Source organism: Papio anubis, chromosome 10, assembly GCF_008728515.1.
Source record: "Papio anubis isolate 15944 chromosome 10, Panubis1.0, whole genome shotgun sequence".
NCBI classification, from domain to species: Eukaryota; Metazoa; Chordata; class Mammalia; order Primates; family Cercopithecidae; genus Papio; species Papio anubis.
The window spans coordinates 34,960,147-34,979,448 of NC_044985.1; the positions used below are offsets into that span (position 1 = coordinate 34,960,147).

At 37.4% G+C, this 19,302-nt stretch overlaps 1 long non-coding RNA gene across 1 annotated transcript in view; it reads right to left on the bottom strand.

Annotated features, from left to right (window-relative positions):
- LOC110740868 overlaps nt 1-19,302 on the bottom strand; it is a 138,108-nt gene that overhangs the window by 53,524 nt on the left and 65,282 nt on the right. The gene's annotated exons all lie outside the window — the stretch shown is intronic.

Genomic DNA, 19,302 nt, shown 5'->3' on the forward strand with positions numbered 1-19,302 from the left:
ATCTAGAATAGCCAAAACAATTTTGAAAAAGGTGAATAAAGTTAAAGGAGTCACTCTAACCAATGCTGAGGCTCATTGCATAACTGCAGTAATCAAGACAGTTAGCACTGGTGGAGGGAAAGACACGTGATCAATGGAACAGAACAAAGAAGCAGAAATGACCCACAGATGTATGTCCGAGTGATTTTTAACAAAAGTGCAAAAGCAATTCAATGGAGGGAGGGTAGCCTTTTCAACAAACAGTTTTGGAACAATTGGACTTCCATAGCAGAATAAAAAAAGGAAAGGAAAAAAAAGAAAGAAAGAAGCTACACTTAAATTTGATACCTTAAAAAAATCAACACAAAATAGATCACAAACTTAAATATGAAATGTAAAACTATAAAACTTTTAGGAAAAAATCTTCAAGATCCAGAGCTAGGCAAAGTGTTCACAGACTTGAAATCAGTAATGCAATTCATAAAAGGAAAAATAGATAGATTGTACTTAATCACAATTAAAAACATTTGCTCTGCAGAAGACCCTGTTAAGAGGATAAAAATATAAGCTAGAGATGGAGAGTAAACATTTACAAATTATGCGTCAAAGGACTAGTATTTAGAATATAAAAAGAACTCTCAAAACTCAATGGTAAAAAAAAGAAATAATTCAGATCAATAGGGAAAAAAAATATTTTTTAGACACAAAAGGAATAAAAGACCAAAAATTGTTTTAAAAAAGCACACAGTCCAATTGAAAGATTGACAAAAGACATAAACATTTCATTGAAGAGGATATATAAATGGTAAATAAATACGCAAAACTATATTCAACATCATTAGCAATTAGAAAAATGTATATTAAAACCAAAATGTTAAAAATGGTTAAAAAAAATTAAAGAATGTCAACACCAAATGTGAGCAAGGATGCAGAGAAACTGGATCATTCTTGCGTTGCTGATGGGAAAGTAAAATGATACAGCCACTCTGAAAAAATATTTGGCAGTTTCCTACAAAATTAAAAATTAAATATGCACTTGTCATATGATTTGGCAATTGCACTCTTATTTATTCCAGAGATATGAAAGTGTTCACCAAAGAATAATCTGTACATAAATGTTCACAGCAGCTTTATTCATAATATACAAAACCCAGAAATAATCCAAATGTCCTTCAGTGGCTAAACAAATAGTGATATATCCATACTATGAAATAGTAGATAGTAATAAAAAGGAATAAAATATTGACAGATAAAACAATTTGGATAGATCTCAAGGAAATTATTCTGGAAAAACAAAGCCAGTCTCAAAAACAGTTACATTCTATATGATTTCATTTATTTAACGTTCTTGAAATAACAAACTTATAGAAATGGAAAACAGATTCGTGGTTGCCAGGGGCTAGGTTTGGTAGGGAAGGTGGTGGGTATGGCTATGAGGAACAACCAGAGGGAGACTCGTGGTAGCAGAAGAGCCTTATAGCTGGATTGTGGTGTTTGTCACACAAACCTACACGTGATAAAATTGTATACAACTACACACAGACACACACACACATGCAGGTACATAGATTGTACCAATGTTGATTTCCTGGTTTTGATGGTTATGCAAAAATATTACCATTGGGGGAAACTTAGTGAAGGGTACCCAGGAACTCCCTGTCCCTGTACATTTTTGGGGGACTTCTTGTGAGTCTATAATTCTTTAAAAACAAAAAGTTAAAACAAAACATGAAATTATTCCCTATTTCAATTATTTGTAATTACATTTTTGATTTATGATTTATTCCTTCAAGAATTTTTTCAGGAATAAATTACGCTTGCAAAACAGGAGAAGGCTGTTCAGATAAAACACTATCCTTTTCGTTTTAAGCAGAATGCTTCCTAGAGGGGTTTGGAATAAGAAGCAATGTACATTACATCCTGGGTTCCCTGCTCTGAAGAACACATGCCAACTCCCAACATTTTGATACCAAAAAACTAGGTTCTAATAACATCAGGGACAAACTTGAGAGCATAAGTCAGCAAAAGACAACATTCAGACTGACAAATTTATGCATTATGGTTTTTGCTGAAATCAAAAACAAGTATTATAAACTTTATAGCAAATTTAAACATTTTTTAACAAACAAAAAATGTACCATATGCAAAAATTTGCATTTAAGCTACATGGCCCTTTATTGGTGTATGTATAGATATCTATACTATATATCTCTACCTATCTGGTTGTTTTTATTTGGCGTATTCCAACATGATTTCTTAGACCATCAGGCTCTCACCATTAGAAGTGGTGGCGGCTTGGGATGGAAAAGCATCTCAAGAGTTTATCAAAAAGGAGTTGAGGCTGAGCATGGTGGCTCACGCCGATAATCCCAGCACTTTGGAAGTCTGAGGCGGGCAGATCACGAGGTCAGGAGTTCGAGACCAGCATGACCAACATGGTGAAACCCCGTCTCTACTAAAAATACAAAAAATTAGCCAAGTGTGGTGGCAGGCACCTGTAATCCCAGCTACTTGGGAGGCTGAGGCAAGAGAATCGCTTGAACTCGGAAGGTGGAGGTTGCAGTGAGCCGAGACCACGCCGCTGCACTCCAGCCTGGGTGACAGAGTGAGACACCATCTCAAAAATAAAGACAAAAGAAAAAGGAGTTGAAAATGACTCCTGTATGGCTTCTGTGCTTTTAATAAACATCATTTGAAAGATTTAACAGTAGATGAGTAGAAATATATAGATCACATTTACCTATCTTTCAAGTTCATATGAATATAAAAGTTGAGGGAAATTTCTTTGGCAAATCTCAGAACATTTTCTCAATGATTTAGTGTATGTATAAACATCAAAATGTGTCTAGGTTTTTCAACTAAAACCTTTCTATGGTGCATATTTATAGTTTTATAGGATGGTTTCAATGTTCATAATAATTTGAAAATTACACATTCAAATCAGAGATTGCTTAGCTCTCCCATAAAATAATAAAAGATGTCTGCTAAAACACTGTATAAAAAACAGCTTGTTCCTGGAGCTAGCTAAGGAAGTAGGTGAGGGTTCTATGATTCCAGTTAACAAACATTTCACGCCGGTGCATGACTCGACGTAGTCTAGGCTGGTTTGCAATGTCCAGCATTCATTGTTTCTTTGTCACAAAATCCAAAGCTCTTCACCATATGGTGTCATTTTTGAAATGTTAATCTGAGTGGAGCTTGTGATGCCACTTAGGTTTCCAGCTGGTCTCTGTATTGGCTATTTCACAGACATTAGCCCTGTTTTGAATTAAACTAAATTAGGGAATAAAATGAGATATTGTCATGCAAAGTCAGGCAATATTATTTGACATCTGCACCATCTCTGAGAGCTTTATTGAGTGGCTATTTTTAAATGTAAACTAAGAAAGAAAGAATACATAAACAACTTAAGACTAGATAACATATTAATGTAGCATCTTAGGAGATAATAACAATACTTGAAGAATGACCTCCATCCACACCCTATGTCTATTTAGGCCAGAGAGAAGGAAGTAAATAGCTTTTTCTAAGACATTTACAGACCGAATGCATCAGTTTTGCCTGGCTAAGGAAACGGCCATTAAGATGTATGTGGATCAGAAATGCACATGTTCACTTTTTATTTTTTCACCTTCCTATCATTTCCAAAAGACACTTATTTGAAAGTAGAGAGATGGATAAAAGGAATTCACTCTGCTTTGCATAATAATTTAGCATACTAAATCCACTGGAAGAGAGGAATCTTGCTGATAACTACACAGGGTTGGCAGTTGGTGTGGCTAAACATTTCTCATTCTCCTGTAGCTTTACTGTCCCCTGCCTGAGAATCAGAATTTGTCCATGGCAGATGTGTATCTGTGTGTCTCCTGTGTGGATGAGGGTGTATCCATGGACACTGTTACTCACAGGAAAATCAGAAACAAAAATTCATATCTGTAACTTACACTGGAGATAGACCTTGAAAAGGACTAGACTTGCAATGCCTAAATTCCTCCCCACCATCCCTCTCTCAAAAGTTTTCTGCAAGACTTGGGAAATCAAGGGTCATTAAAAACTATTCTGCTGTAGCTACAGAGCCTAATTCTACCCCAAATCCCAGGACTTGTTGCAAGGCTTTGCTTTGAGGATAGAGATGGATCCAGTGTGTGCACAACCCCGTGGGTCAGGTGGTTTCCTGTGGAGTCAGTCCAGGTTTGCCCAAGGAGATCTGAAGAGAGACTGTCACAGAGAAGGGCAGACCTGAGATTGTGTGAGCAAGGGCAGGAATCTGGATGTGTCCCAGAGAGGACCACCTGTGAAAGCTTTAACTTCTTGAAAGCTTTCCTTTTGAATTTTTTTCCTTTCGACAGTTCTAAGTATCTTTCCATGTAAGTTCCCTTTAATAGAGCCCCAACCCTTCAGTGACCTCTGGTCTACCCATTCAACTGGATATTCCAGTGGTGCAGAAGAAAGGAAGGACAGGGGTGAAATGTACCTCACATTTGCCCCTAGCCACTTCTTGCCTCTTTCTTACCCTACATCCGTGCCTCATCAAGGAGGCCCGCACTCCCGAGTTCCAGGGCCCCAGCTGATAACTGAAGAGAAGTGATTAGAGACTGTGTTATGGAGTGAATGTTTGTGCCCTCCTCAAAACTCATGTGTTGAAACCCTAACCCTCAATGTGACAGTATTAGGTGGTCGACCTTTGGAAGGTGATTAGGTCAGGAGGCTGGGACTTTCATGATGATATTGTAGAAGGGAAAGAGTTTCCTTACAAAGAATCTTATAGTCTGGGAACAGTGGCTCACGCTTGTAATCTCAACACTGTGGGACGCTGAGGCAGGCGGATCACTGGAGCCCAGGAGTTCCAGACCAGCCTGGGCAACGTGGTGGAACTCCATCTCCAATAAAACTACAAAATTTAGCCAGCTGTGGTGGCACACACCTGTAGTCCCAGATACTCGGGAGGCTGAGATGGGAGGATTGCTTCAGCCTGGGAGGCAGAGGTTGCAGTGAGCTGAGATAGTGCCACTGCACTCCAGCCTGGATGACAGAGTGAAACTCTGTCTCAAAAAAACAAACAAACAAACAAACAAAAAAACCAGAATCTTATGATCTTATGAGGATGTCCTTATAAGAAGAGAAAGAGATATTCTCTCTCTCTCTCTCTCTCTCTCTCTCTTCCTAGGAGAGCCACCCAGGAAAGCATGCACATAGAAAAGGCCATATGAACACACAGAAAAGGCCATATGAACACACAGCTAGAAGGCAGCTGTCTGTAAGCCAGGAAGGCAGCCCTCACCAAAAACTGAATCTGCCAGCACGTTGGTCTTGGACAGACTTCCCAACCTCCAGAATCATGAGAAATAAATATCTATTAAATGTCTATTAAATAATTAAGCCCATCTAGTCTCTGGTACTTTGTTACAGCAGCCCAAGCTAAAACAGATTGCAACTCAGATAAGAAACAGAGATGAAATAATCAGGGTCTGATTTCATACAACTTTCTTTTCCAGAGTGAGTTCATGTTCTTTGCAGGGACATGGATGAAGCTGGAAACCATCATTGTCAGCAAACTAACACAGGAACAGAAAACCAAATACTGCATGTTCTCACTCATAAGTGGGAGTTGAACAATGAGAACACGTGGACACAGGGAGGGGAACACCACACACTGGGGCCTATTGGAGAGTAGGGGGCAAGGGGAGGGAGAGCATTAGGAAAAATAGCTAATGCATGCGGGGCTTAAAACCTAGATGAGGGGTTGATAGGCGCAGCAAACCACCCTGGTACTTTTATACCTATGTAACAAACCTGCACATTCTGCACATGCATCCCAGAACTTAAAGTAAAATAAAAATAAAATAATAAAATTAAATTAAATATAAGAAAAATAACTTTTTTCTTTTCCAAATACCCTACAAGGATAGTGATCCCAAAAGCTGTCAAAACCAACTCTTATGTTAGACTAGATGACATTTATTATTTTCCAAGTGCCAGCTGTCTTGACCACTTCACTTGCATTATATTTGAACAACAATGCTGTGAGGTAAATGCAGTCACTTTCCTTGTTTTACAGATGAATGAGGAGAGACTCGATTAATTAACTTGCCCACTATCAGAGAAATGGAAAGCAGTGAATCCTACTTTGAAAACAGGTGGTTTGACTCCAAAGTCTATGTACCAACCACTATCCTAATCCAGCCATTTTCTGACTTTCCTTGAGTTAATAACTCAATTCTTTTGTACTTTTATGCTCCACATTTTTTCCCAGAAGCTTAAACTTTCCAAAGCTCTACTTCTTGCTTTGACCCTATCATTTTCTGCTCAAGAAGTTTGTTGGCCCCTTCTTCTGTGAAAGACTCTCAGCCCAGAAAGACTTAAGGGTAGGTCTGGGCAGAGTACTTGTCATTAACTAGTATCATCCTTTCAAGAATCTACTTTTCTCAGATGGTATGGTAGTCTGTATTCCTTCTTCCAAACCCATATTTGGTTCCCCTCTATGTGGAAGGATGGCATTTCCCCACCCTACTGCACTCACACAGGGCCCTGTGATTTGCTTTGGTCAATAAAATGTGAGCAGAAGCAACATGTGTCTCTTCCAGACAGAAGTTTTAAGAGCCAGCACCTACTTTGCTATGGGCTATTTTTTCTTTATCTGAGCAACTGGAAATATTCTGTTGGAAGTTACTCCATCTTCCTGGGTCCTAGGCTGAAAATGACATGAGGCAGAACCTCAGCCAAGCCACTATAGATATGGAGCATACTGAGTAAGAGACAAATCTTTGTTGTTGTTGGTCACTGAAATGTTGGGGTCCTTTGTTATGGCAGCAACACCTAACCTAACTGACTGATACAAGTGGATAATCTGTATTTCTAAAGCTGCCTCCTGCAGCTGTGAAGCCCCATCTCATTGTGCCTCTGCTTCTACTTCACAGTTTGATTTATCCTCCGGGGATATTTACCAATGTCTGTAAACATTTTTGGTTGTCACAAGTGGGGCATGCTACTAACACCTGGCTAGGGAATGCTGCCAAATATCCTACAATGAACAGAACAGTCCCCCACAACAAAGAATTATCCAGCCTAAAATGGCAATATTGCCAAAGTTAGGTCTACACTAACCACCAAAATGATCCAACTTATTGATGTATTATTAGGAGTGATTTATTTTCAAGGAAATAAAATGCCCAAGTAGTCTCAATAGCTTAAAAAAATAGTTAATTTTGTTTGTTTTTTTGGCTAATACAAAGGTCAACACTAGGCAGTCCAAGAATGGTATAGAGGCTGAGAGATGTCATCAGGAGTAAGGCTCTTCCTACTATCTGTCCTGCCATTCTTAGTATGTGAGCTCATTAAATTCATGAGCACGAGAAAGCTGCTGCTCCCCCAGCCATACACACAGATTCTAAGCAAGACAAAGCAAAGAGGCAAAGATCTGAGCCAACCACATCAAATCCATTTCATCAAGAAAGCCAAAGCTTGTCCATACACCCCTCAGAAGATCCTCCCTTAGGTCCCATTGGCCAAAGCTTCTCCACTTAGCATCCCAAGTACCAAAGGAAGCTAAGACTGTGCATATTTAGCTTTCCCAGTCTTTATAGTAGAAAAGGCAAGAGGAAAAAAGACTGAGAATCAGTCTTTAGAGAGCAATCTTACAGTATCTGTCTTTCTCTGGTTTTAGGCTGTAGACCAGTTACACTGACTTGTGTCACGAGTAAGGAAGGGGGAAGATGACATGTAAAACTGTTTTGAGATCTATGGTCAGGGTTCCATAGACAGCTTTGTGAAGTGGGATGAAAAGAAGCTCCTCCTTCTCCTTCCAGTGTCCCTTCCAGGCATTCCAGTGAGTCATCCTCCTGTTTCAAGCTCATGCCCAAACTGAAGCACCTGTCCTGTGGTCTTCACAGCCTGCCACAACCTGTAGAACCACATGAAGACAGGTTTTCCCAGCATGGCCTCATGTGAATTCTAGGATGTGAAGGCAATTGACTAGCTAGGAGTCAGGCATTCTTGGACAGTAGTGTGGGAAGCTAGCAGAAAGACAAGAACAGTGACCTTTGGCCTAAAATGTCCTAAATTTTGGCAATGGCTTTGTCTTTCATCTCAACTCTCACCACACCTCCACATCAGACTAGTTAGTCCTTCTGAGGGTTTGCAATCTATGACTCAGTTAATAGGGGCAATATGTGCCCAGGAGGACTTCTAATAGAAAATGCATCCATATGGAAATGCAATCCAAAAGCATCAAGGAGCACAGATGATGCATTATGATAACCTTAGTTCATTCAGTAAGTCAGCAAAAGTGTGTGTCACAGTAAATTAGAAATGACTAAATACTAGCCTTTTTGCCCATTTTAAGTAATATTCCTTAATGACCTTAAATGAAACAGAAAATTAAAAATCTGTGAGATGAAGAGAAGAGCAAATTGAAATACATACTCAGATACAGTATGAAAGCAGCAAAAAGTTAATAGTTATTTCTATGTTTAGTGCACTGATAGAAAAACAGAGCTGTCATAATTGTTTTACAATGTTACAATGTGAGTGTTATTCTTAATGTACTTTTCATTCAAAGGCCAAGAGATAAAAAAGGTAATATATAGGAAAATGACTCAGTGTGTAGGCTAGATCAGAAGTTGGTGCATTATGTACTTAACTTCTTCCAGGTTTTATTATTACAGTGATTCCTTATTTAGGAATAGAACTCTTAGATACTAGCCCCTAAATGAATGGAGAGCTGTATGCCACACAGCTTGGAAATTGGAAAATGATTTGGATGTCATGATTTCTAAGCCTATGTGTTCGCACTTAAAACCTCTCAGAATTAACTTATATATCAAAGCTGACCCAGTGAAATGAAAACACCAAGAGATCATCACACCGTTCTTGGGGATAGGAGGCTTCTTTGGTGTTGTAAACAAGAAAAACAAAAGCACTGAATCTGGGGTCAGAAAATGCACTTCAATCTTTGCCTCCACCATATATTTACTAGATGTGACACTATGGGCAGGCCTTTACATCTCTCTAAACCCCAGTTTCCTCCAAAATCTATGTAAGTTATCTGCTACTGAATAACAATTTACCCCCAAAACTTCGCAGCTTAAAACAACAATAAAAATTTATTATCTCACATAGTTTCTGTGGGAGAGTTCAGAGGCAACCTACCTGGATGGTCCTAATTCAGGGTCTCTAGCGAGCTATTGAGATGCTGACCACAGCAGTGTTCATTTTAAGACGTGACTGGCCCTGGAGAATCCTGTTCCAAGATGCTTACTTATATGGCTTGTAAATTAGTACTGATTATAGGACCACTCACTACGTGGACTGTCCTCAGGCCTGTTTGAGCTTCCTTACAACATGGAAGCTGGCTTCCTCCAGAGGAATAAGCATAAAATGACTTTTTAAACCATAACACTCTTTACAATTATTACAAGTGTTTCATCCTAATTCCATCACGTGATCAAGAATGTAAACTTGGTAACAGGGTTGGTCAAGAAATCTATGTGTATGTCCATATATATATGTGCTTTTTAACTGACTTTTTAATCAAACGTATACATGTACATGGTTTTAAAACTCAGATAGTGAATAGTGCCATCAGGTTTACAGAAAAAAAAAGTCAGGCACATACCCTATTCCTGTACTTCTCAAAAATAGTCACTTTTAATTCTTTTAGCATTTTAACTCAACCTATACAAATAACCTGCATGAACTATTTTTTTAATTTATAATTTTAGAAATAATTTATTGGCTTCCTAATATTAGAAGTTTTAACTCTAATACCATATTCACCTCTTCCTCAATTCCCAAAAATATATATATTATAAATTAAAGAAAATCAATATTCAGTCTGTGCATAATAATATTGGTATAAAGCTGGGTCTTAGCTAAGCTGTATAGGGTATTAGGTAATTTCTTTTTAATGATGATATTCATTTTATCTGCAAAGGAGACTAAAAGCTATAAGATTTTTTTTAGTATTATGAGATACAGAGAAACAGTTTCTTCAAGGTTTAATTAGCAATAAATCATGTTGATTTATTCAATGCTTAGCAAGGTTGTCTGGTGACATTTTTTTAATTGTGTAAAAAAAGCCAAAAGCGGTGGTTCCCACTTGTAATCCTAGCTACTCAGGAGGCTGAGGCAGGAAGATTGCTTGAGACCTGGAGTTTTGAGATTAGCTAGGGCCACAAAGCAAGATTCCATCTTTAAAAATATAAAAAACAAATTAGTTGGGCTCAGTAACATGAGCCTGAAACTTTTGTCCTAGCTATTCAAGGGGCTGAAGTGGGAGGATCACTTGAGCCCAGGAGTTTGAGGCTACAGTGAGCTATGATCACCACTCGGCTTGGTAACCGAGTAAGACCCTGCCTCTAAAATTAATTAACTAAAAAGCTTTTTTAAATAAAATATACTTAACAAAAAATTTATCCTCTTAATCATTTTCAAGCAGACAGTTCAGTGGCATTAAGTACATTCACATTGTTATGTGACTATTACCATCATCCATCTTCAGAACTTTCTCATCTTCCCAAACTGAAACTCTGTACCCACCAAACTATAACTCCCCACTACTTCACTCTTCAGGCAATCGCCATTCTACTTTGTATGAATCTGACTGTTTTAGATACTTCATATAAATGGAATCATAAACAATATTTATCCTTTTGTCACTAATTTATTTCACTTAGCATAATGTCTTCAAGATTCATCCATGTTGTAGCAAGTGTCAGAATTTCCTCCCTTGTTAAGACTTAATAATATTTCATTGTATGTATACACACATGTTGTTTATCTACTCTTTCAGTAGATATTTTGGTTGTTTCCACCTTTTTGCTATTACGAATAATATTGCTATGGACTTCGGAGTACAAATATCTCTTCAAGTCTCTGCTTTCAAGTCTTTGGGGTATATACAAAGAAGTAGAATTGCTAGATCCTAGGATAATTCTCTATGTAATTTTCCTTTTTTTTTTTTTTTTTACATAATGGCCACCCTAATGGATGAAGTGGTATCTCGTTATAGTTTTCATTTGTATTTCTGTAATGAACTCTGATTTTGAACATCCTTTCATGTGCTTATTGCCGTTTATAAATCATCTTTGGAGAAATGTCTAAGTTTTTGTCCATCTTAATTAGGTTGGTTTTTTTCTTATTGGATTGTAGTTCTTTTTCTATCCTGGATATAATCCCTTATCAGATACATTATTTGCAAATATTTTCTCCCATTCTGTGGGTTGCCTTTTCACTCTGATAGTGTCTTTTGATGCACAAAAGTGTTTAATTTTGAGGTAGTCCCGTTTGTCTACTTTTGTCTTTGTTGCTTGTGCTTTTGGTGTCAACATCTAATAAGTCATTGCCAAATCCAGTGTCATGAAGCTTTTTCCCTATGTTTTCTTGTAAAAGCTTGATAGTTTTAGCTTTTGACCTATTTTCAGTTAATTTTTGGATATGGCATAAGGTAAGGTAGGAGTTCAACTTTGTTCTTTTGCAAATGAATATCCAGTTTTTCCTGCACAATTTGTTGAAAAGAATGTCCTCTCCTCATTAAGTAGTCTTGGCAGCCTTGTCAAAAATCATCTGACCATATATCTGAGTTTATTTCTGGGTTTGTATTATGTAATGTACAACTTTTTGTTTTCTTTTGAGTTCATAATTGCCTTATCCTTTCAATTGCTTCATTTCCATGTACTTATCATTAATTCACACCCAACCGGCCCAGACATATAAAATTCCTCTCATTATAGTTTTTAAAATCTGGCAGTAGATGGGGTTTGATGCATTTTCTTGATTGTTTTGAAGACATTGCTCTCAGAGCCCTCTGCCTCCCTGCTCCTCTTTGAGGACTTCTGCACAGCTATTATGTGGATGGGAAATTATGTGGATGGGAAATTTCATGGTCATATCTTTTTCAAGTAGATCACATTGGCTGCTGTATGACAGATGAACCTAAGAGGTGCAGAAACCAGTTGGAAGACTAGCAGCATTCCAAGGAAAAGCTAAAAAAAACCTAAACTAAAAAGAGCATTAGAGATGGAAAGAAAGGGTAGAATTCAATAAATATTTAGGAAAAGATGTGAGTAGGATGAACTGATTATTGGTAGGGTCTAGGATGATTCCCCATATTTGGACAAAAGTAGATAAAACCTGAGCATTTGGAAGTACAATAGATAGATAGATAGAGATACATATCTATACAATAGAGATATCTACATAATCGATTTTTTTAAATATTAAATGTAGTTAACCGCTGTTGATGAGAAAAAGACCAAACTGTAAAATATTTGAAGAGGTTTATTCTGAGTCACTATGAGTGACTCAGGTAATATGAGTCACTACAGCCAGGGACGTAGCCTCATGAAGTCCTGAGAACATGTGCCTGAGGTGACTGGATTACAGCTTGCTTGTATACATCTTAGGGAGACAGAAGTTACAGGCAAAGATATAAATCAACACATGTAAGGTATATACATTGGTTCAGCCTGGAAAGCTGGGACATCTCAAAGGGGGCACATACAGGTCATGAGTAGATTTAAATATTTTCTGATTGGCAATTTCTTAAAAGAGTTAAACTTTGCCTAAAGAGTTGAAGTCAGCAGAAAGAAATGCCTGAGTTAAAATAAGGAGGGTTTGTGAAAGCCAGGGTTCTTGTGATGTAGATAAAGCCTCTAAGTAGCATACTTCAGAGAGACTAGATGGTAAATGTCTCTTTTTGGATCTTAAAAGGTGTCAGATTCTTAGTTAAATCTCTTCTGGATGAGGATAAGACCTAGAAAGGGAAGGAGATTCTCTACAGAACATAAATTTCCCCCACAAGAGATGGCTTGGCAGGACCATTCCAAGATAATGTCAAAGAAATCTATTTTGGGGTAAAATACTTCAATTTCTTTCAGGGCCTTTTATCTGTCATGTGATGCTATACCAGAGTCAGGTTGCAACTTGTCATCTTATTACTACAAAACGTCTGTTTTGTCAGTCTTACGACTTTTATCTTCATGTTAATGCTGGTCAGTTGTGCCTAAACTTCAAAGATAATGGGGTATAATGAGGCATATCTGACCTCTCTTCCTTTCATCGCCTGAACTAGTTTTTTGTTTTTTGTTTTTTTTAAAGAAAAAATATTTTAATAAGCACTTATAATTCAAATAATGAATTAATATAAATTATAGTGTTACATAAGATTATAAACTTAAACAAGATCATTAGAAAACATTTTCTAAAGTTCAATCTCCTAAGTCCAAAAGTATCCTAATTATATAGCTATATTATTATTATTATTATACATTAAGTTCTGAGATACATGTGCAGAACATGCAGGTTTGTTACATAGGTATACACGTGCCATGGTGGTTTGCTGCACCCATCAACCCATCATCTACATTAGGTATTTCTCCTAATGCTATCCCTCCTCTAGCTTTTTAGGTTTCTTTGGAATTCCTTTAGCCAGGAGGGGCTCTGTTCAGCCAGTTGGAGGGCTTAGAAATTTATTTTTGGTTTACTTTGCATCATGAGATAATGGATACCTCATCTCTGGAGACATTTGAGCAAAGACCAAAGGAGTATTTTTAATCTTTTTTAGGTTATGAATCATTTCAGAATTAGATGGAAGCAAAACTACATACATGTGCATGCATGTGCACACACACACACACAAACACACACACACACATTTTTGTATATATATTTAACCTCTAAGTCAATTAGGTGAAGAGAAAGCAAACTAATTGATCTTTTGCAAGGTATAGTCCTTGGGCTGACTGAGGTAGGATCAATGAGCTCTAATTAGCTTCCAACTCTCATTATTCTAATTCTATAAATAATAAAGTACTACCTGTTACTGTGTCCCTGCACCAAGAATGCATTGCCAAACTCACCTCACCATGTTTCCATTTGAGACAGGAGTTTGGCAGGACTGGTTTCACAAGATACAGGTCATAAAGACGCCACTGATAAAACACGATGCAGTGAAGAAGCTGGCCAAAACCAAGATGGCAACAAAAACAACCTCTAGTTGTCCTGGCTGCTTATTATATGCTAATTATAATACATTAGCATATCCAAGGAAACTCTCACCAGCACCATGCCATGGCAACGTCTGGAAGTTACCCTATATGATCTGAAAGGGGGAGGAACCCTCAGTTCCAGGAACTCCCTGCCCCTTTCCTGGAAAACTCACAAATAATTCACCCCTTGTTTAGCATATGATCAATAAACAATCATAAAAATAGCCAAACCAGCAGCCCTCAAGGCTCCTCTGCCTATGAAGTGGCCACCCTTTTATTCCTTTACTTTCTTAATAGACTTGCTTTCACTTCACTCTGTTGGCTTGCTCTCTAATTCCTTCCTGCAGGAAGCCAGGAACACACGTGGTCTCCCAGGCTGAACCCCAGTTTGGGGGTTTACCCTGTAACACATTACTTACTTACATGTATTGACCTCCTTGAGGGAGAAGTCTTTCTTTTACCCCTCTGGATGTCCCTATCATGAAGCACAAGGTTGATTAAATAAATCTTATCAAATAACAACATAGGGAGATCAAAGTGGTATGGTCCTTGCCCTCTAGCAACAGTGTCTGCTCTTTTCCTTCTCTTCCCCAACCACTACCACAATCCTTACCCATTAGAATTACACTAACTACTCAAGTTCAATTCTGTATGCTAAGACATTTAATATTTCTATTGGACCCCAGTCATACCATTAGGGAGTCTATGGAACCCATTTAAGATTTTGAAGGAAATCTTGATAGCCCCAAATTATGTACCCCAGCCCCTCCCCCCAAAAGAGATTTTTATCCTTTGATTACTGCTTAGGAGGGGATATGGTGGTGAAATAGGCACAAGATGGGAATTTGGGGATTATCATCCAGTTCTTAACTTATTCTGGGTCCTAGAATTAGCTCCCTTTCTCTTCTTGGGCTTCAGTGTTTTCATCTGTAAGTGAAAAGACTTAACTGGACCATAATAGCTAATAGGCTTTCTTTTGGCCCATCTCTGATCAGATGGTTCCAACTGCCTGGTGCACTGTGCAGAGGAGGACTATGAGGCTGGGTCTGGGCCAGCGCTGAGCAGCACCCTGTTTGGATGGTTTCTGCAATGGAGGGGCAGGGTATATGCTGGCAATATGCCAGCCCCAAGGTGGATGGTCACTAATGTCCCATTCAGCTCTCTAAGTCTGTGACTAACACTCTTATTTTTCAGCCTGTTAACCTTTTTGTTGGTTTCAATTAATGCATCTCTACATTTTTCATGTCCCTTTTTAATTGAGGAGACTAAAATTGGATAAAGTGTGCTTGAAAACTTATCAGAGATGTATAATGTCATAGTTCCTAAATTCCACATTCCACTTACACGTCATAATAGTTGCTTCTTTAATTAGAATTGAAATGTCAACCCATAATATATGAGACACATGACACTAATAATAACTAATTGCTAGCTGTAGAGAAATATATAATATAAAATAAAATAATTCAGCATAACATATTATATTAGTTTCTTAGACAGTTCCTGTAACAAATTACTACAGACTGGGTGGCTGAAACAACACAAATGTATTCTCCCATGGTCCTGGAAGCCAGATGTCCAGAATTAAGGTATTGGCCATCATGTTCCTTCTGAGGGCCCCAGAGAGGAGTCTTCCTTTTTCTTCCTAGCTTCCGCTGGTTGCTGGCAATTCTTGACATTCCTCAGCTTGCAGCTGTATTGCTCCAGTCTCTGCCCCTGTAGTCACATGGCACTCCTCCCTGGGAATCTGTATCTCCAAATCTCTCTCATTAGAGGAAAGTCAGTGGATTTCGGGCTCACCCTAATCTAGTATGATCTCAACCCAACTTGATTGCATCTGCAAAGACCCTATTTCCAAATAAAGTCACATTCACAGTACCAGAAGTTAAGACTTCAAGACATCATTTTGGGGGACACAATTCCACCCACAACACATATCATAGCAACCTCTACACTTGCCAAATAATTCATTATTAAATCATGACAGACATCCATGCTTCATCTTGCATGTCTTGATGATAATGATCTATAATTATTTACCTGGAATGGTATCATAAGTTCTTGGTGAATAAAAGCACCAGACAATAGTATAATAGAACCTTATTTACAGGATATTATGTAAAATGTCTATATGTAGAAAAATGCATTGAGAAATATTTGAATAAGGCAAGCATCATTTTTATAAGAACAAAGCTTTAGATTTATAAGCTAGACACAATAATAACACCACCAATAAAATATATTGTTTCCAATGCTAATACTTTTCAAAATAATAAAAGCAAAAGTAAAAACAAACATACCAATTTAAAAGACATGTTTTTATATGTTGACAAAAAAACAAAGATAATTGTTGCTTTTATATTTAGTCCTAATCCTTCCAAAACCTTTTGTTAACCAATGATCAAAGATGAAAAGGGTCTTGCCTTCTTCCTCATAAAGGAAGAAATTCTTTCCCCAAAGTCCAAAGTAGCTTTATTTAATAGATCACTTTTGCCCCTTAATATTATTGAAAAGACTGCCCCTATTATGTTATCTCTGACTAAGTTGTGGCAAAAACAAAGTTGACATCAGTTATTTGGCCTCAGATGAAGCTACAATAGAGAAATCAGAAAAGCAGTACAAAGAAGGGAGCCAAGACAAACATGAGCCTGGGGGCTGAACAGAGACCCAAGTATGCACCGTTCAGCAAATCTGCAGGGACAACCTTGGCTAAGAGCTGAAATCAGTGGTCAGTGGGGCATGCAGCTTCACTACCTCCACCTGACTTTTAGTGTGTCATTATTGCAAATTAAATAATTCCATTGAAACATAAAACATTCGCTACACTGGCGGCAAAATCTTTTGATGCCAACATGTGACAAATGTAATTGAGTTCTCTTCTACTAAAAGTCAGACTATCATGGAGTTCAAATCCAAATCTCTCAGACCTTCTTTGTCCCATTTAAGAAGGATGGTCGTATAGGCTCTGACATAGTTGATTTTTTTAACTGCAAAGGAAGGAAGTTCCTTTAAGCCTAAAAAAGCAAAACCATCTGGTATTGCACAGCTGTGGAAATATTGTGTATCTAATTATTTATGGAGATACCTATGATTTGGCCTGGATATATCCCAAAAGACTTTGGAAAAGCAGAGTTTCCTTGCGGGTTCAGATCAATAGCTTCTAAATGGTTATTCTGGTTCAAGATTTTTCTCATTGGAATGAAGAATGGGAAAACCCTGTTTTCATTAAAGAACCACAGAAATGTCATCCTGATTTATGTCAAGACATCAAAGAAGACATGCTATGAAGTCCTATAGGAAAAGTCATTCTGACAGTCATTCCATAACTTTGGCCTTTAAACTTCATTGGTCAGAACAGGTGACAGAAATATATTTAACAACAAGTGTAGTATCTAAACCCCTAGTTATTTATTGCCATATACGTTCTACAGATTAACTACTAAGAAATGATAATCCACCCTCTTTAAATAAAATCACAAAAAATGTAGAACTTTAGAGTTTAACACTCAATAGAGATTTTCTGCTTCATGTCAGGACACAAGACTAGGTTTTTTGATTTTGTTTTTGGTTTTGCCAGACAAATCTTCCCACAGGAAAAAAAAAAATAGAAAATTAGAAAGACATTTTTAAAATATAAATGCTTGAAGGCATCAAAGAGTTTCAAAAACAGATTTTTTAAAAATCTAAGATTTGACAGAGAAAAGGGGTACAGAGAAATGAGATCAACTTTCAGTGTGTTTTACCCTTAAGCCTCTGCCAATTTACCAGTGGTATCTTAAGGACTGAAAAGTTGAGCAGAAGCCTGTGTCTGGAAGGATGAGAGACCAAACAGCACTTCCACTACATCTTAAGAGGCTGAGGAGGACATAAATTGGAATTCAGGATATACCAAGTTCTGTGGTTTGAATGTGTGTCCCAAAGCAATAGCATGGAGAGGTTGTGCCTAATGGAAGGTGTTTAAGTCATGAGGGCTCCTCCCTCATGAATAGATTCATGTTGCTATAGAAAAGGTTCATGGAAGTGGACTCTCTCGCTCCTACTCCTGTTTCTCTGCCATGTGAGGACACAATGTTTCTCATCTCAAGAACTCAGCATTCAAGATGCCATCTTAGAAGCAGATAGACTAGACCCCAACCTGCGAGCACTTAGGTTTTGGACTTCCCAGACCCCAGACCTGTTAGAGAATACATTTCTGTTCTTTATAAATTGTTCAGTCTGTGGTACTCTTTTATATCACCATAAAATAGACTAAGACACCAAGGAAAAGGAATCTTGATAAATAACCAAGACGTTCAGCTAAGACTCCTGAAAGACAATTGGGAATCCTTATAAATATGATGAATCAGAAACAATGTTAGATCAGCCATCAAAAATACCAAAATCTAACTTTGAATCATCTCAATTCCTGGCTATATTAAGGTGACATTCCATTATGCTAACTGTCTAAATCAAAACACAAGCCAATCCTTTTTGAAAAAAGATTAAAATCATTCAGAATCCAATTTCTCATATACGACATCTAGCATTAAATCCAAAATTACCAGGATACAAGAACACTTGACCAAAAATCAAGAGAATAATATATAATAGTAATAGATCTACCAAAACCTCATTAGAGTAATTAGACATGAATTTTTTTAAATTGTGATTAATACCCTCAAGAAGTTAGATGGCAAATTGAAGAATTTCAGCAGAGAAATAGAAATTATGAAAAATATGAATTTTAGAACTAAAAATATATAAGCAAAATCAAGAACACAACTGATGGGTCTAATAGCAAATTAAATACAGCTGATGAGAAGAGTTGTGGACTATAAGTTTGTAAAAATATAGACTGATGCATAGAGAAACAGATAGAAAATGTATAAATAAGCATAAGAGACATATGATATACATATGTACAGTTGAAGCCCCAAAAGGAAAGGAGAGAGAAAATGGAGCAAATGAAACATTTAAGAAAATGGTTTTCCAAAACTGATAAAAGAAACCAAGACACAGATTTTGGATATGTTACGAACCTCAAATAGGATGAATACAAATGAAAGAACACCTTAGCACATCATGGTAAAATTCCTGGAAATTGAAGACAAAAAAAAAATTATAAGCAGACAAGGAGAAAGAAGACAATGTTTTATTCAAAGAAGCAAGAAGACTAACAAATTGACAGATGACTCCACAAAAGAAACAATGAGATCCGGGAAAAGTGGAAAAGCATAATGAAAGTATAGAAATAATCCTGTTGCTTATTTAGTCCCACTCTGACTCACCCATCTCTGATAGAAAACTCCTCCCAGAGAGGTATCTAGCCCAAGATGACAAAGCAAAGTCAGACCAGAAT